The following is a 16,875-nucleotide window of genomic DNA, read 5'->3' as shown; positions in this document are numbered from 1 at the left end:
CTAGTTTCGCTGGGTGCAACCAGCTAGTTGCAGGTAAAGGCATATCAACGGGTCTATTTGTACCATTTAGTGAAGATTACACTCTTTGGGACGATACGTTATTATTTGGTTGTAGTGCGGGATAAATACCATGTCGTTGCATAATTTCGAATTACAACTCGTACCTATTCTAGTATTCTCGGTTCTTTCGTCCAGAGACTATATTTCGTACGTGGAAGTAACCCGAAACATTTTTGAAAAGCTTTTCTTTAGGATTTTTTTAAATGTACGCTTTTTCTTAACCCTAGAGGTAGAAAGCTGTAATCTAAAAGTGCGAAAATTGGTCGAACGGTGTGCCAGGAATGTGAGTCTATGCTATGAAACGATGGAGTTTATATTCTATCGACAAATAAATCTATAAGCATATCAATATAAGTAAGCAGAAGAAGTTGGGTTGAAAGACGGAGCAAGAATATTGGAGAAGGTCGCTGCCTGTTAATTGCGGCTCATTGTACGCCTGCACTGTGTGTGGGAACACATATCTGGATAAAGCGGCTGACTGTAATGTTGTTTACCAATAATACATTTCTCCCCATTGTTGTAGGATTAAGCTTGTCGATATCTAAAAGAAATATATTATTTTTTCCTGTTTTCGAAAAATGCTACTCTGAAAGTGTTTTCAGTCATTCCATACAACGGATTCTAATAAGAAAGAAGCAAGGCCATCCTAACTTAACATGCATGACTCTGCTTGCTGATCCGTTGGCCTACATTACCAGCAAACGCACCTTTTGCGGGTAACATAGGCAAGAAGAATTGCTGCAAACACCCCTAAAACATGCACAGGGAACAGCCGTATCTGCCCTCTTCCTCTGTTGTCACAAGCGTTGTTCTTCGCAGGAAGATTTAACTTTGGAACTTCATCTATGCAAAAACGCATGGTCAAAAAGTCTGCATTTACTTGGTAGTGAGCGCTCCTAGCATTCCATCATAACAGGAACTTTTCATGTTCATGATGGCGAGATTAACTTCAGAGTATCTCAGTAAACTAAAAACTATTGCGGTTCTAATCTGTGCTTCTCTTTTCACTCAAGAATATACAAGGCGCTACTCAGGCACTAATTAGCACAATCAAAAAATAAGCAAAAGGGAAAAAACAGCTGCAAATGGTAAGAAAGTACGAGAAACGTAGAATTTTCTTCGTATCTGTGTTTTTCCTAAGAGCCGCATTAATAATATTCGCATATTCCTTCATTAGGCTTATGATTTGCGTCATTAATACCGAACAGAGGAACGCGTGAGTAACCAAAGTCAAATTTGGTTGGCATGACTCTGAAGTTTTCAAGGTCGACATAGGGAATGTCTTTCAAGCTGAGACAGCTTATCGACTAGCCTCACCCCATTGCCTCATACTGAACCAGTTTCAAAACGACTAGACCGAATTGTACGGTGTAAACCCAATTCAATACCCTACCTGACCTAACAAGTCTTTATAGCATGACAAGGTTGGAAAAAACACAGAGCGATACTTCCAAAGAAATCAACTAGCCTGCGTTGAATATGTGTGGCCATAACTTGAAGATTCGTTGTATTAAGCTTCCTACGGCCTACATGTACTGTTTACTAATCACCGTCTGCGATTAACGTTGGCCTACTCTGTTAGGACAAAACTTCATATCTAGATACATAACATAAATTAGGACGACATTGGCGCAATAAAACATTTTTGCGACGCTGACACTTCACGTTTAATCGTCAGATAAAGATTTTGATCGCTCTTAGACAAGACAGTAGGATTTCACCAATGCGTTCTACGCATAAGGAAAAAAAATAACCAGGGGTTCACAAGAGCCAATTTTCTAAGCAAGTACTGAACGAATACACGCATTAAATGAAAATATGTAGAAGTTTTGATTATAGAACGCTATGTACACGGATAGACTTCACTTGATTCCCTGCATTCAACACATGCTTGCTTGTTCACACATTCGTTGAGAATTCGCTTGGTGTCCAAGTTTACAATGGGCCTATAGATAAAAATGGTCAATAGCCAACGAAGATGCTTCAAATAGAAAACTAAAAATGTTTCAGATGACTGCCTTTTTCCATAAAACAGAGTAGCATATGTTTGCTGTTGACTTTACAGCACGATATGTCCCGAAATTTAGAAGGCAAATATGGTACCACCTTACAAGAAAAGAGAGAAAGACTCATACCTGCTGAAAATGACTGAAAATGCTTTCGGGCCCAATAGTAACTACCATTCGTATTTCGTTCGGTTCGAAACACCAGCTTAAAGAAAGATATAAATCTGTCATGACACAGGTTTCGTCTACAACCTAACTATCCTTGCTGGTCTATTCCTGATCATAAAAACAATAAATTATCACGCGTTTATGAACTAGCCTCGTGTATCGTTCTGCAGCGGTGTTCATGGCTGGGCCACATCTGGCCCCTCTCAGATGGGAAGCGTTAGCAATAATCGTAACATCAATTGAAGCATTGGGCATGTGCTTCATGTGACATATTGCTTGTTTCAGTGTAGGATGTAGTTGTCTGGTAATTTCCATCCCAACTAAAACGTGATTGTTGTCGTCGAATCGGAAATGCCTCCTCAAACCCATACGTGTGTCACTAGTCGATCTATCTGTCTGTGCATTATATGAATATTACGAAAACAGTCATCGTCGGTTGATTGTTGCTCGTTTGTGAAGGTACGTTTCCTTCATTTTTACTCAGTTACAAACAGCTTTTCCTGAGTCTAGAATATCTCTCGCACGCCTTTTACCTTGCTAGATAATTAGTCAACTTTTTTGGTATATAGGTATTGCTATTGTTTGGGGTTTCAAACAAGTTGAACAGGTATCTTTCAATGACCCGTTAGCACTAGGTTCAGTAATTGCAGTCACTGCAGTAATACTCCAATTGAAAAAAAGAAGGCAATTTTTCGATGCTAATTATTAGACTATTAGTTGATGTTGAAACGTGTCGCAAGTTCAACTTGGCGCCGTCAGACGTCGAAATGTACTGTCTGTTTGTCACACAGCCGATAGTTTCGAGTCGGATATCGCACCAATATCCTTACGCCAAGAACATGATTTGTCTTACAAACGAATACTGCTTTCTATCGGCAACTAGTTAGGCCTGTCTATGATATTGCATTTAGAGCGCGATGCTCCGCCGAATGGACTAAAAGCAAACCATAGAAAGAGGCATTATGGTCCTTGTAAATCACAGTTCCGCGTTCTTCGAACGACGAGTCCTCAGAGGACAGCAGTAAATTCACCAGCCATTGTCACTGTGGTACGTGACGTCACGGACTTCCGTCTATCGAGCAACACGAACTGCCTTGCGAAAAGCAAATCCTAATCAGTCTACATTAATGGCATGTAGGGTTTATCTTATATTGCCTCAAGAACGGCTAACTCCGTTTATCTATCTTCAGCGACCCACTTTTAACAGAAAGCGTCCAGCCAATGACGGCATAGCGTGTTACGCACGAGGCAGCCGGTAGTGGTGCGAACATTTGCTGTCGTCGTGGGCGGCTTAGCCCAAATGATTAAGGTGCTTGGCAAATTGTTTGTCTGTACTAATGCCTTGAAGCCTGCAATCGACCTATTGTGTCGCCTGCTCGAGCGGTGAGGCGTAGCATAGTTGTTCTGGGATAAAAGATCCGTAGATATTTTTATATTTTTGTTTTTGTTAAGATTTTAGCGTTGGACTTGCGGAGCTAAATACGTATGACTAGATTAGATGAGTGCGTGCCTTTTTACGTATCTTTATCTCTTGTAACAGTCTAGTGGTAGACAACTCTGCTAAGCCTCGACGCATAAATGCATCAGAAGGGCTTAGAACGAAAATCATTCATATTCTTATTATTTAATGTCGTTTACATTTCACTGAAGTACGGCATGCTTCAGTCAATAGGTGCAGTAAGCGTTCAATAGCCTAGCAATCTTAATTTCGAAAAGATCTAATAAACTAATTTTCTATCTTTGAAAACTATGCAGTAAAATAGACGTTCCTGATTTAATTGCTGGAGACTCCAGCGGTGAATTGTCACAGATTTGTTAAGCTTCATGATTCATAACTACTGCCACTCTTATTTATCAGACTAATTTTGATGGGTGATCGACAATTTCGAAAATGCTTCATTAAGTTACTAAAATCTACCAGCAATCGGCGTGAAATATCTTAGTGACATTTCTCTTACTGAGAGCGGTCACTGTCATCTATAGAAGATCTAGAGGAACACTAGAACTTAACATCCATGACACGTATTTTGCCCTTTCCGCTTCATTGGTTTTCCTGTTGTAGGGTGGTGGAACTTAATTTTTCAACCGCAACAACAGTAGAAACAATAATAACAGCTAGATACAACGCTTTGTTGCTTTCTGACTGAGGAAGCATTATTTTAAGCGGTGGTAGCAAAGAATCTTATTATTACCATATAAAAAACCTAGCAGTTGTGGAATGATAGCATTACACTATGTAAATAATCACGTGTTCAAGGGGCTAAAATCATTTGTTTTGTCGTCACAATAGAGAGGATGTGCCATGCTCTCTCCAAGACTCAGCTGGACGTAACATAATAAACAATCTATGGCCCTCTTTAAATGTAGCTACCATCGTGTGGGCAATACTGTGCCTCTATTTACGTAAACTAAATGTATCCCATATAATTTAGTTATTATAACTTTAGTTATTAGAAATTGAGCACTAACGGGCATGACAGCCGTATGTATAACTCTAATCCATGTGCCTGCCAAGGGTGATCATGGGAAACATAAGCGTACTATTGTTATTATTGGCGACTGCCTCCGGCAGCACGTCTCCTATCCAGTTTGCATTGCAAGCATCAGCTTTTCAAAAGATATGGCAATGAAAGTTGTCTTAAGTTAAAGCTGTCTTCTTACGTAGCTCGTCCACTTTGATTATATTATATGTATATATATTTATTTATATAACTTATATTTAATGTTGCTATATTATATACAACAAATTGTCCAGGTTTGAAACTGCTTTACGGAATTTTTTATGTGCACGTATTTAACGTGGACCGATTTTTCGATAAAAATGTCCCTTCCTATTTTGCACTACGACGGTACATATTGAAACGGACCGAGTTAATTTTGTCAGCAGCCAGCAACAACCAATGTCTCACGATATACACTTACATAGCAGTAACCTTTTCGTTAATCTATTCATAAATGTCTTGGACATACCTCATACATATTGGAAGTGCGTTTACTCCTGAAAAAATTGCTTGCTGTCTAAGGAAGTAGTAGAATTAGTGGCTTGTAGGTGCTGCAGTAATGGTAGGCTCGGTTCCTATTTTATGAAAATATATTTTTAATAAGTTGGGTGGCTATAGGCTGTAATGACGACAACTGACTACAATTGCATCTGATAGGTGTCTCGCAATGGAACAAATATCGCAATTAAATCATTATTGATAAACCTGAGCTTTCGTCTGGCCTGAGATGGTGATCACCGCGGTGGCGGAAACATGTCGTTCGAGTCTTAGTCAAATATATAAAATGATTACTCAACAATGATACTGAATATACAAAATAACGAGTGCCGAAGCCTATAGGTTATAGGTGAAATTATTCTGCTACCACTATTAGACACCACGAGGCCATACATATATGAGCATCTTGACGTGCGTCGGGTCAATGCAATGCCTCGGTCAACTTCTGCATACGTGCACAATGAAAAGACAGCAGATAAAAATGCAGCATCACGCTCCCTTGTAATGGTCAATTGTACGATAAAGCATCTACTAGGTGAACCTGTACTGCTTATTGCTCTGACAGCATTCGTCACAGCTAAATGCGTTAAGGGGCCACTTTCTATTTGCTAAATAACTAGGTGCTAAATAGGATTATGATTAAGGTAAAAGTTAAATTAGTAACAGAAACAGGATGATGACGTGCTTATTTTTATCCTGGTAGTATTTTTTCACCTCTTTAATGCACGGCAGAGAAGGCTGGAAGGATGCAGTCACGTGAGAAGTCCCACTGCAAACGGTGTACGAGAACAAAAGAAAATGAAGCTCGCTGTATATGTTGGCGGAATGCAACCTAGAGATTCGTCAATTGCTATCTGAATAAAGAAAGGCCCCTCACACTTGTCTCTCTGGTCCTTTAGGCTGACAATACCTTGCTATAGTTTGTTTCTTTGAAAACGTCATCCTACCGTTGCCAGAACTACTGTCGCAGCTAGCGCCGTTACCATCCATCCCCACCTTAGCCGACCGGCATGAGTCCACCGCTTCACTTGTTTTGGTTAAGCAGAAGCTTTACTGTTCTCCATAAAAGGGGCGCTCATGCAGCCTAGGCTTAGAAACGGCTCTTTTCGCTGCAACCAGACAGGCTTGCCGGTTATGCTTCAGAAGCTAGAGGACATGCGCTCTATTATACGTAATGTGCACACCCTCTGTTGGCAAAAAATTGTTCGTCTTCAGCGCTATACAGACGACTGGGTAAATGCTGGATAAAAAGTTAGAGAAAAAGGGCTTTGCAAACTGCAACGTTTAGGTGGACAGGGTCTGCAGCCTTTGTCTTATCAAGTACCAGCGCTACTAACAGCAGACAGAAATGGCCGTGTCGATTAGATGCGATGATGGCCTTGATGCCAGCAGTAGGCTTTAGGCCTTGTTCGGCGAGACGCGAAGAAGCGTCCCAGTCACCACCTTTGTCTGGACTATTTAAGGCTCTGCCATAACCATCTAATGCACACCCTCGACGCCTATAGTTTCCACTAAGGGTGATGTCATTTCTAGTGTCATTGCTCCGCGCCTCTTTCCTCGCCCCCTGCCCTAGTTTAATCTGGCTTGTCTCCCGACGCTGCGGCTGCCCATCTTTTGGCGTACTCCGTTTACTTGTTCCCAGCGGGCATTGGTTGGCTCCCTTTTTGTCCCTTAGCCCTACTTTTTGCCTCGTTCTTTCTTATCATTTGCTGCTATACCAGCCATTCATCCCTTCGTCTTCATATTCTGTGCAGAAGCACTTCAAAAAGAAAAAGGAGGGTCGTGCATCTTTTCCGCTACAGCCATCCGTCGTCGTCCTCAAGGTGTACGTGGTGGTCCGTACAACCAAATGCATCCTATCCGTGCGTTACCTTGTTGGTCTTGCTTCCATTATTGCCTCTGCTGCTGCTGGAGCCGTCGCTGCGTGACACGCTCAACTGAGTTTTCCCTCACGTCAAGTTCCATGCCCGCTATTCTCCCCTTCTCCTTCTTCTTGCACATCTAAGACGCCACATTTCTGCTGAAGTGTAGAATCGGGCTGGTACTGGGAATAATACAGACTGGATACAGAAAAGCGGTATTGGATTGGACAGGGCAGGCAGAAGAAGCATAAACAATATACAGACATGCCCTACATATTCTAAACTAAGCTGCTACAGGGACTGCTCCGACGGGAACATAGCTCGCCACTGCATACACTATAATTGACCTACCTTTTCTACCTCTAGGCATTGGACAGATCTGTAGCAGTTGAGTTGCTTGTGCTTTTCTATCAGATGGACGTTTCAACTTCCTACATTAACATTCTCTTTGCTTCCTCGGTGGTAGTTTTTCTGTCGCGCGCGTGCCGACCAGCACTGTCAGCGTGCAGGCGTGCGCGAATAATGAGTATAGATGTTCGTACGTTCACCGGCATCACGGCTACGGCTGCAATTCCAAATAACTAATTAGAAAAATAACGACTAATAAGAAAATCGCTTACCTTTTCAGTCTTAACCGACTTCCGTTAAGAGAGAGCTTCACGCGTCTGTGTTCACTACAGTCTCTTACTTCGGGCAGCTAAGTTCCTTCTGTTTCTTCTTGTCTGTGCAACGCTCCTAAGTTCATCGTAGTGCATCGTCAAAACCGACTGAATGGTTATCGTATGCTTTGAAACATTAGTTTCGCTATCCTTCTTATGTGCTATGCCCAGCAACCCCAGGGAAACATCGGCAAAATGAGTTCGCTGTACAATACAGTCACTACGAACTATTGCAAAAGGGCAAAATCTGCAGGAGCAAATAATGTATCTATAATTTATTTAGAGAATTTACCTAGAGATCACTCCGCAATGTGTATGTTATGTGTCGAGCTTTCTTAATTCTCACGAATAGTTTGATCTTTGTGCTTCACGCTTCTCGAACGATCGTTTCGTCGAATAAACGTTTTTCTCGTGAACACTAAAACGGCCAATGAAGATTTTATCGAAAGGTTTATAGTAGTCAGGTAAATAGAGGTAATCGACGGTATCACTACACCGACCTGATTTATACAGTGTGTAATATATTGCAAACATGGAATTAACTCTATTACATGGGTATGTGAATGTAGGTGAGTTGGATTCTTCATAGAATATAGGAGTACGTTCTGAGAAATTGGCAAACGTTAGTGTATATATACCTTGGGGGTGTGCCTGCATGAATTTAACACCATGAAAGATTTGATAGAAAGTAAACGTAGTAAATAAATGATTAAAGTGAATTATGATAAATCATATCTAATTAATAAATTAATAAAAACAGATAAGAATAAATAAATAAAAAATGATTTTTTTCTTTTCGTTTTTATTTGTTTATTTTTTCTTGTCTCACATTCATTCCGTTTGATACCATGTTGTGGAAACCTTAAGCGCACCGCTTATACTTGATTTCTGCGTATCCTTCAATGCTAGTTTATAGCCACGTGTAACAACGACATCAGAGTAAGGCTTGTTTATCTGAGCCGATGTATCGCCTGCTGAGTTAGTTAACGAGCCAGCTTAACTTCCTTGGAACTTGCAATCACTGTAGATTTTGTTAGTAACGAGGAACGCACACCTCCTCGCAATTATAACGCGAATATTAAACATAGCAAACGCTCACAGCGAGCGTATGTGCTTTGTGTGGCTCAAGGTAACCTTAACTAGTTGTATTAAATGTCATTGACTGCATATATTTTTTCTACTTTGCGCGTTAAAAAAGCCGATACTTATGCAGCTGTTACTATGGCCTTCATAAAAAAAAAACTGAGAATCAGCAATCTTCGTGGATAGTTCTATGACTCAAATAATCCTGAGGGAATTGTCCGCTGATGCATGACGTAGACCAGACCTGACTCTTTGCGTAGTTCGGTGGGGCTCTCATCCACGAAGCCCCACATCCAGTAGCTATAGTTCTACACTATAACAGTCATTTCTATAGTCGTAACTATAGAACTGGTTCAATCATTACTTCAGATCATATCGTTAAGGACAGAAAATTACCATTTCAATCGATCTATCGAAGTTCGTTAACAAAATAGGTCAGCGATTTTTACTTAGACCCTATTAGCAAAATATGTGCGTATTGCTGCAAATCGATTACCGTAGCACACTAAGTGTGCCTGATCAACTTCTGTATACCGTTAGCTTCTTCAAGCGAAGTAAACAGTTTGTCTAGATCATCATCGATGGGCGAAACTTGTTTCAGTAATGTTCAGCTCTCTGTACTCAGACAGCTTGACTGCCAGTGCTACTAAAGCGATCCTGCATCAGCTTAAAGGCAAGCCATTTTAAAGTCTATTTACCATATGCGTGCTGGGGTTATCACTGCTGCAAAGCAACACATGTGGTCTTCATGAATTAGCTAATCAATCCACGTTGACCTTTTCGGTCATACAAAAGCACACTGTAAATACCCATGACGGTTTACCTATTTGGCACTGAATCACTTAAGCACAGTAGCGGTACAGGTTCTACTATAGGCGTCAATCAACACGGTTCATTTCGTGCTGATAACACCGGCGCCAGAGGTAACACTTAAAACGTTCGAAGATACATCTATATATTATGAATGGCTTTTCTATAAATTGCTTCATTGTATATAGGAAGAAAAACGATCAGAGCAATCGATTCAGCTATGATGAATGAATTACTACTTAGGCTAATAATTGGGTTTTAGAAATTAAGCGAGGACAATCTGAACTTGGAGCGTAGTCGTTTCTTAGAAAAAAAAAAAAAAAAAACGAACGACGTTACATTTCTGATAGCTGAACGTTATTTTGAGTTTCATTTTTCTCTAACAATGAGCATACATATCATTCCATTATTGTATTTTATATTTATGTTCCAAAAATTACCTGGTTGCCACACGTAGAGGAACCGCGTCGAATGGACTTTTGTGGGAAATCGAAACGGGTTTTCAAAAAGCCCATACTTTTCATGTCAGAGATTTGTCAGGAATATTGTTGGAGTTTCTAGCATGGATCGATCATGGTGCGCTCCGCATGCTCAAACACCCTCATTTCACGCTTGTCAGCAAAACGCTTCGTGGGTAGGGTGTCGAAATCTGAGAAATCACTGCTCTCGAAGCGACCACAGTTTTTTTTTAAGACGACTTTAGTTATTTTACCATTCCCAATAATATGTATATATGTTTTTTAGATCACCTTTACCTTTAGCTAAGTCAAATTCGTCAGCTCAGCCATTAACTTGTTGAATTCTTTGTATCATAAGTAATGGCACAATGAACCCCCTTCTGTAAAATAAAGAGCTGTCTATTATCTTCCGGCCTTTTTGAAAATAGCAGTCCCTTCTGTAAAGCGGTTACGCCTCATTGTGGCCCAAATTTTTGCGTAAGCTGGTGATTTATATACATGCCTTCAAGTTTAAACGCGATTAAATTTAGGTAAATCTCGATGTTCTACAGGATGGAACATGGTCGAAATGTTTGCATTACTTTACCCGAAAGCAATTTGAGAGCATGTAGATGTATTTCATGCGTTATAATTGCGTCCGTAATCTTGTGAAAACAAAAAAAAAAAGGCGGATATTTTTCCCTTTATTTTTCCTGCCGATTGCAGTCAAGAACCTGTTTGAATTTTGAAGGAACACTAGACGCGTATCAATACGTTCACTTTATGTTGCTAAATGTTCTATCGAGAAGACTACTTCTGCGAGACTACAATATTTTTTCCAAATCTTTTCCGTTGGGAAATACACTAAGCGGCCTCAAGGTGATCTAGTTAGTCAGCTTCAGTAAAACCAAGTTTGTCCACCGTGAAATTCGGACTAATAAAACTTTTTTTTTTTCAAACAGAGGGCAAACGCGCTGCCGCTTGAGTTGATGGATTGAAATTTTCCGATGGTTAAGTTCGACTCTATTTCTAGACAGTAAATGTGCTAAACAAAGGAAAGAAACCTCATTGGCCTGATTAATGTTTCGAAATTCCTATTCATCTTGTGAAAAATCCACGTTGTTTCCTTTTTCAAGTAGTGAAAAGCCAGTTAGAAATGAACGCCATATGTCAACTGTGTAGTTCCAGCAAGAAACAGGTATCGATAAAACAGGGGCGCCAGTACCGTCTTAAACCCAACCTGTGACTAAGCTTGTAACAGTCAGAGCCCGGCTATTCACTATCCACAGAACTCATTCGAAGTGGTAGTTGGCTATCTTTCCGGAAAAATTATGTTTTACAATCGGCGTTAATGTTTCAGGTGGCTTTTGGCAGGCAATAGATCGACACCGAAAGTGCAGATGGCGTTAACGATTTTGTGGCAAGCGAAACTTCTGAAGACAACTCTAGTTCTGAGTAATCTGACACAAGCAGTGCGAGTGAAATAATCGAACAAGTAATGCAGCTGATGCTGAAGAGTCATCTTCAGATAGCGCGCAGGAGAGTTATGCATTTCAAAGATCACGTGGAGAGAGGGAGCCTCACAGTGAAGATTGTGCCAAATGATCTGAATTTCGCAAAAGTGCACTTAACTGCATTTAAAGAGGGACTACGTTACAAATTAGAAGTGACGGTAAATGAGTACGACTTGAAGTTGAGCCGTTGTGTGTCGTGCCATAGGCGAGCCTGGCCTGGAGAGAGCCGAGGTCAAAAGCTATGGATTTTTCAAAACGAAGACGCACCGCCGTACCTGTGGCTGGCTTTCCCGCGTCTGTTACAAAGTTCGATCTTAATAGTATCTCAATTTTCGTACCCCGTACCAGATTCAGTTTCTCATGACATTTCGTTTCGTCATAGTTTAAAGAGCAACTGGCTGAAGGAGTGTCGGGACATTCGAGATGATAAACACGGAAGCAGATCTAATGCCCTTTGAGTTAGGAAACTTTTTTAACGGTTGTAAGAAAACGGTCGTGGTCGTTCGGGATCCGGAACACACTTCGAACAAAATAAATGAGTTTTAAACTAAAACCAACGTTTGTTCAACTGGTATAAAGCCAAATTCCTGATACTTTTTTGGACTTAATTGTATAAATACATTTAACGATTTACGAATCATTATAAAAACAACTGGCCACTATGTAGTTCAGGCCGTAAGCTTAATATCTCATTAACCTATGTATCTTTGTTGCAGAAAACGGCCATCGCGTTTTATCGACCAATTTTCTATAATCAGTTCTACTTTAAAACAGAATTGGTGCGTTTTGCGATCTATTGCCGATACACAGACCTCCAATTCTTTAGAAACCACGGTTTTTCTATCCCCATTCATCGGGCTGCTCTGCACAAATTTCGAGTTAGCAGAACCTTTTCTTGTACAGCTGAAGTAGCATGGCAGCACAGCTAGACAGCGAGTGTTGTGCTTCGTTTTCGTTGAATGGGCAGAATAAGTTAGCAGTGCGTAGACTTGGACAGACCTGGAATTGACCTTTAAAAAACAACCGAAAAACGCCAGTTGTTGGCTCAAAACGAAACAGATAATGGTGGACTGGGGAGATCTTTCTTGATCTCAACCGTTGGTTTGGAGCCGTCGCATCCATCCTGAGCAACTCTGCTCTGCACGCCCCTCTGTGCTGTTCAGCTCGGCTCAGCTGAGCGCGTTTGCGCGAACGATCCACTAGGCCCTCCTACCGGGGCCTCGCAGGACTTCGGTTGGCAAGACAGACAGCCAGGGCAATGATACTATTTCTGGAGACCATCATGTCGGTCAATGTATGCCTTTAGAGTCTTGTTGGTCACTACGGTCTTTGCCCCATTCTGTCCTAGAAACGAAGCGGGTGGAGTAGGCGAGAAGGATCTGTGATGGGAGGAAAGTTGTTGGAGGGAGGAGGAACACGGAGTTAGGTAATCAATGAGTTGATTCGCTTCGAACATTTTGTAATATCGACCGGAAAACAGACTGACAGGCAGCCGGCAATGTTATGCCAAAAGTCAGCGCGGCATAAAAGAAGGACGACCAGGCAAAAGATAAAGAAAGAGTGGCCCAAAAAACAGGAAAATCAAGGGTCCAACTTTCCGAACAAGCTGCTCGATCGAATGCCCGTCCGGCCACTCGTGCTCTCGTAGTCATTGTCTGCCGTGCTCATGGAATGGTTTGCTTGGATTGCTTATGCGTTGCTGGCTAACAGAACAATTGCCTGTATTTCATCATTTTCACACACACACGGACACCCGCACCCACAAACACCTGCATACGAGCATAGATACACAGATAAGATATGGGTAGATATAGCATGTGCTAGCGGGAGATGACGAACGATGTAAAAAAGCAACATCCTGTATACGCCGTAGATCAGGTTTTGTGCCGCATGCTGTCTCGCTATCGAGTGGGTTCCTATTGCAGGTTATTCGAATGTCTGTTTCTGCTCTTGGCTTTTACATATTAATATACATTCGAGCGTATAGTTACTTTTGTTCCACTCAATCTTGGCGTCGCGCCATAATGCCTTCAGATCTTTCGTCCTGGCGCGGGTTTTGATTCCCTCGGTTACAGAAGTCGACACGCAAGCACAGCAGTACGAGCACAAGTATTATTTCTACGATTTCTGCCTGCTTCATGCGATCGTTTTACGTTCGCTGTATGCATGGAAAAGGGGGTAGAGAAAGAGAGTGGGTAGCAAGGAAGTCACACGCACGAAAAATGTCGAATAGGCTTAAGCAACAAGTGAAGACAGCCAGTTGGGGCAAGGATCTCGTGCTGATAAAATATATTCGTTTAATACTAGTGGCAAATCATCTCGAAGGACCCCGATAGGACCGGAAACGTCTGACACGCCGCTAAGGCGCTCTCTTGTCGCTAGATATTTGCTGTCATGTAGGGAAGATCTCGTACTAAAAGCGCTGCTATTTCACGCGGCAGTAGGTGCATCCAGTAGCCACAATCCTGCGGTGAGTAGCGACGACGGCTTCGAACGTTTCCCATTTCATTGCTCTTGATTTCATTGTTCTCCAACAGCAGCCTTTAGTGTTGATACTGGCTTCCTCGCTGACTCCTCCAATCCGAGAGCCAGCTAAGGGCAGCAAAAGGCTCCAAGCAGAAAGAAGAACTAATTTGCTAGCCATTTGTTTACTTGGCGTTCACCTCCTTACGTGGGTGTCGTTAGTGGTCGCTGTGACACCGTTCATACTTTTCGCTCCTTCTCAGAACCTGTCTACTAGTTATCCCTCTGGTTTTACCTGTTACGGCCGTTGCTGATTGGCCTGAACCTGTATGTATCTCGTTCCCATCGTTTGCTTTCGGTTTTTTTGCAGGGACATATCTTGACAGTTCGCAAGCGTTAACTTGCCAGTATGTTTTTGCAAAGTACAAGTGGCAGCCTTGCTTAACGAGAAACAAATTTGTCCGCTCGAGATGACACTGAGAAAAGATCAGGCGATTCGAAACGAGGTCGCATGAGCGATGGTAGCATCGACGGCGGGGGAACCTCGGGAACGTCTTCAGGCAGCCCGATGGGGGACTGTCCGGTTCTGTATCTGATGTTATTATAAGCAGAACCAGCAGCTGCAGAAACGGCTGGAATCATTCAGCGCGAAATACTATTTCCGCATTTGCTGCTGCTACAACTAGTACGAGAGCGTTAAGTTCAGAAAAAAAGAAGTGTTTTTTTTGGGAAATTTAACAAGAGACCGAGGCACCGAGAAGGCGATTGAGACCACCGATTTGTTAGGTGCTCTGTTTAATAACCTGACGAGCTCGGCCGCGTCTAAGATCAATGCACGGGCGACCTTTACCATCATTTACGCAACAGCCGTCACGCCAAGGACTAAACCTTTTCACTTCGTATTCCTCCTTAGGGTTCAATGAAATGTGGTCGACTCGTTGCGCAAGCTAAACTTTAGCTTCATTCAATACAAAAAGCTAAGACTCAATATAATTGAGAAGTTTATTAAAGATGAACTACCTGCGATGAGATTGAACTATACCGCTCTAGGCGATAACTATCTGTTGCGCCTACGCTAGTAGCAGATGATAAAAAGTTAACATAAGCCATAACAAAGCCCCTGCGGCCGCGATTAAGGCTACTGGAACTAACAGATGGCGATGTCGATGTTGGGATCACCAGTGAGATAAGTTTCGTATCTCGTGTAAATATTGATAGTTACAATTGATAATTACACATGTTGCTGGTGCAATGTCCTGTGTTGAAATAATCGCGTCTATATTGCACAATAGAAACGGTCATAGTTTTTAATAAAGAATATATGGATGATTCGAAGAACTTCGACAAGCAAAAACTTATATGCAATATTTACATTTTTACACCAGTTACAAACTAGCTTACCAGATTAATGTTTTGACTGTGTACTCCCGCTGTGTACCCTCGTTTAAACGATACTTGTGCCTTCAATCTGTGTGTCGGACTGCATTCTGTGAGGCGCACGTTCAATGACAGGAATCCCCCTCCTTTTTACCAAGAAATGATGTGAGTTCCGAAAACGACCAACTGCAAGAAAACCAAGGTGGAGCTTAGTCAAAGTAAGCACTAACGTGGCGTTGATGAGTACCAATTACATCATTTTTGTTACGAGTACAGCCCACCCCAATGCAGTACTGGTTACCGCTAGCGCAGCTTGCACCAACTGGGCTGCATCAATAGTGAGAAGTGTAATGATGTTTAAGTTAATGAAAGTTATTATATATTGAACTTATGCCTTGTTATTCACATCAAGCTCTTAAAAGTAACACCTTAATAAATTTACTGAGCATAGGTGAGTGATCGGCGATAAATTAACAATCGAAAACTTAACGAATATCGTTTAAATCCTTACAGGCTTACTGCGAATTTTTTTCTTAGGTAATCAAAAGAATATATAGCTTGGACTGTTCCACAATGTGTTGATGTGTAAACATCGCAGTAGTCCCTTACCTCGATATACTGATTTGAAACCTCGTATTGAATGCGAGTTTTTTATATTTTGCCAGCTTAATATTGCTTTATACACAACCATACACTATTATGGAAACCATCAAAATTTGACACTGCAATATTCAGTAAATACATATTACACTGATGATTTCGAATAAAAAAAAAACCTAATAATAAACAGGGCGAAAACAGATGTATACCTAACATATAAAGTAGTCAGCATGCTAAAATGAACATGGTCAACATGTCTTGCTGCGATCGACTGATCGTCCGCGACAAAGCTGTTATTTGCAAATGTGTTACCTCTGTTTTCCCGAACGCGAGCTGCCTGACGAGCTGATATGCCATGTCTTCGTGTCCTGAAATAGTACCTAGTATAATGGGTATGCTCTCTTCAAACGGTTTACAGACCGTCGATGGAATTTCTATACATACGATATTGAGAAACTTGGAGTTTCCGCGTTGACGGAAGTGCGACGTATATTAGCTTCTTGTAAACGAAGCTTTTCTGCCATAGAACTACTAACACAAAAGCGTAATATAGTCCAACAAGTTCGTACATTTTGTATCTATATTGTGCCAACATGTATGTTGTGTGTGTGCTGTGATCACAGTTGTAGTTCAGCGCTGGTTTGGAACCGAGAAAAGGACACAGGCAATGCTAGTGTCGTGAGGTCAATCGCCTTAATCGTTAAAGGATAGCTTTTGACCCAAAACCGCAACACATTTCACCGCAAAAAATCGGCACCCGATCAAACATACTTGCTTGACAAAAACGAAACAATACTCAGACCACAATAGTTGCAATTAAAATATGATTATATTAAA

At 41.4% G+C, this 16,875-nt stretch overlaps 1 long non-coding RNA gene across 1 annotated transcript; it reads right to left on the bottom strand.

The window, feature by feature from the left end:
• Positions 1-5,559: 5,559 nt before the first annotated feature.
• Positions 5,560-15,917, bottom strand: LOC147758770 (uncharacterized). Its single transcript, XR_015327582.1, has 3 exons — positions 15,463-15,917; positions 7,447-7,660; positions 5,560-6,002 (listed from the first exon to the last, which is right to left on the bottom strand). It is a non-coding gene; the product is annotated as an uncharacterized LOC147758770 (long non-coding RNA).
• Positions 15,918-16,875: the final 958 nt, after the last annotated feature.

Source organism: Varroa destructor, unplaced genomic scaffold, assembly GCF_002443255.2.
Source record: "Varroa destructor unplaced genomic scaffold, Vdes_3.0 BEIS01000001.1, whole genome shotgun sequence".
Lineage (NCBI taxonomy): Eukaryota > Metazoa > Arthropoda > Arachnida > Mesostigmata > Varroidae > Varroa > Varroa destructor.
The sequence above is the reverse complement of the archived record's forward strand: the minus strand, read 5'-3'. Positions and strand labels throughout refer to the sequence as shown.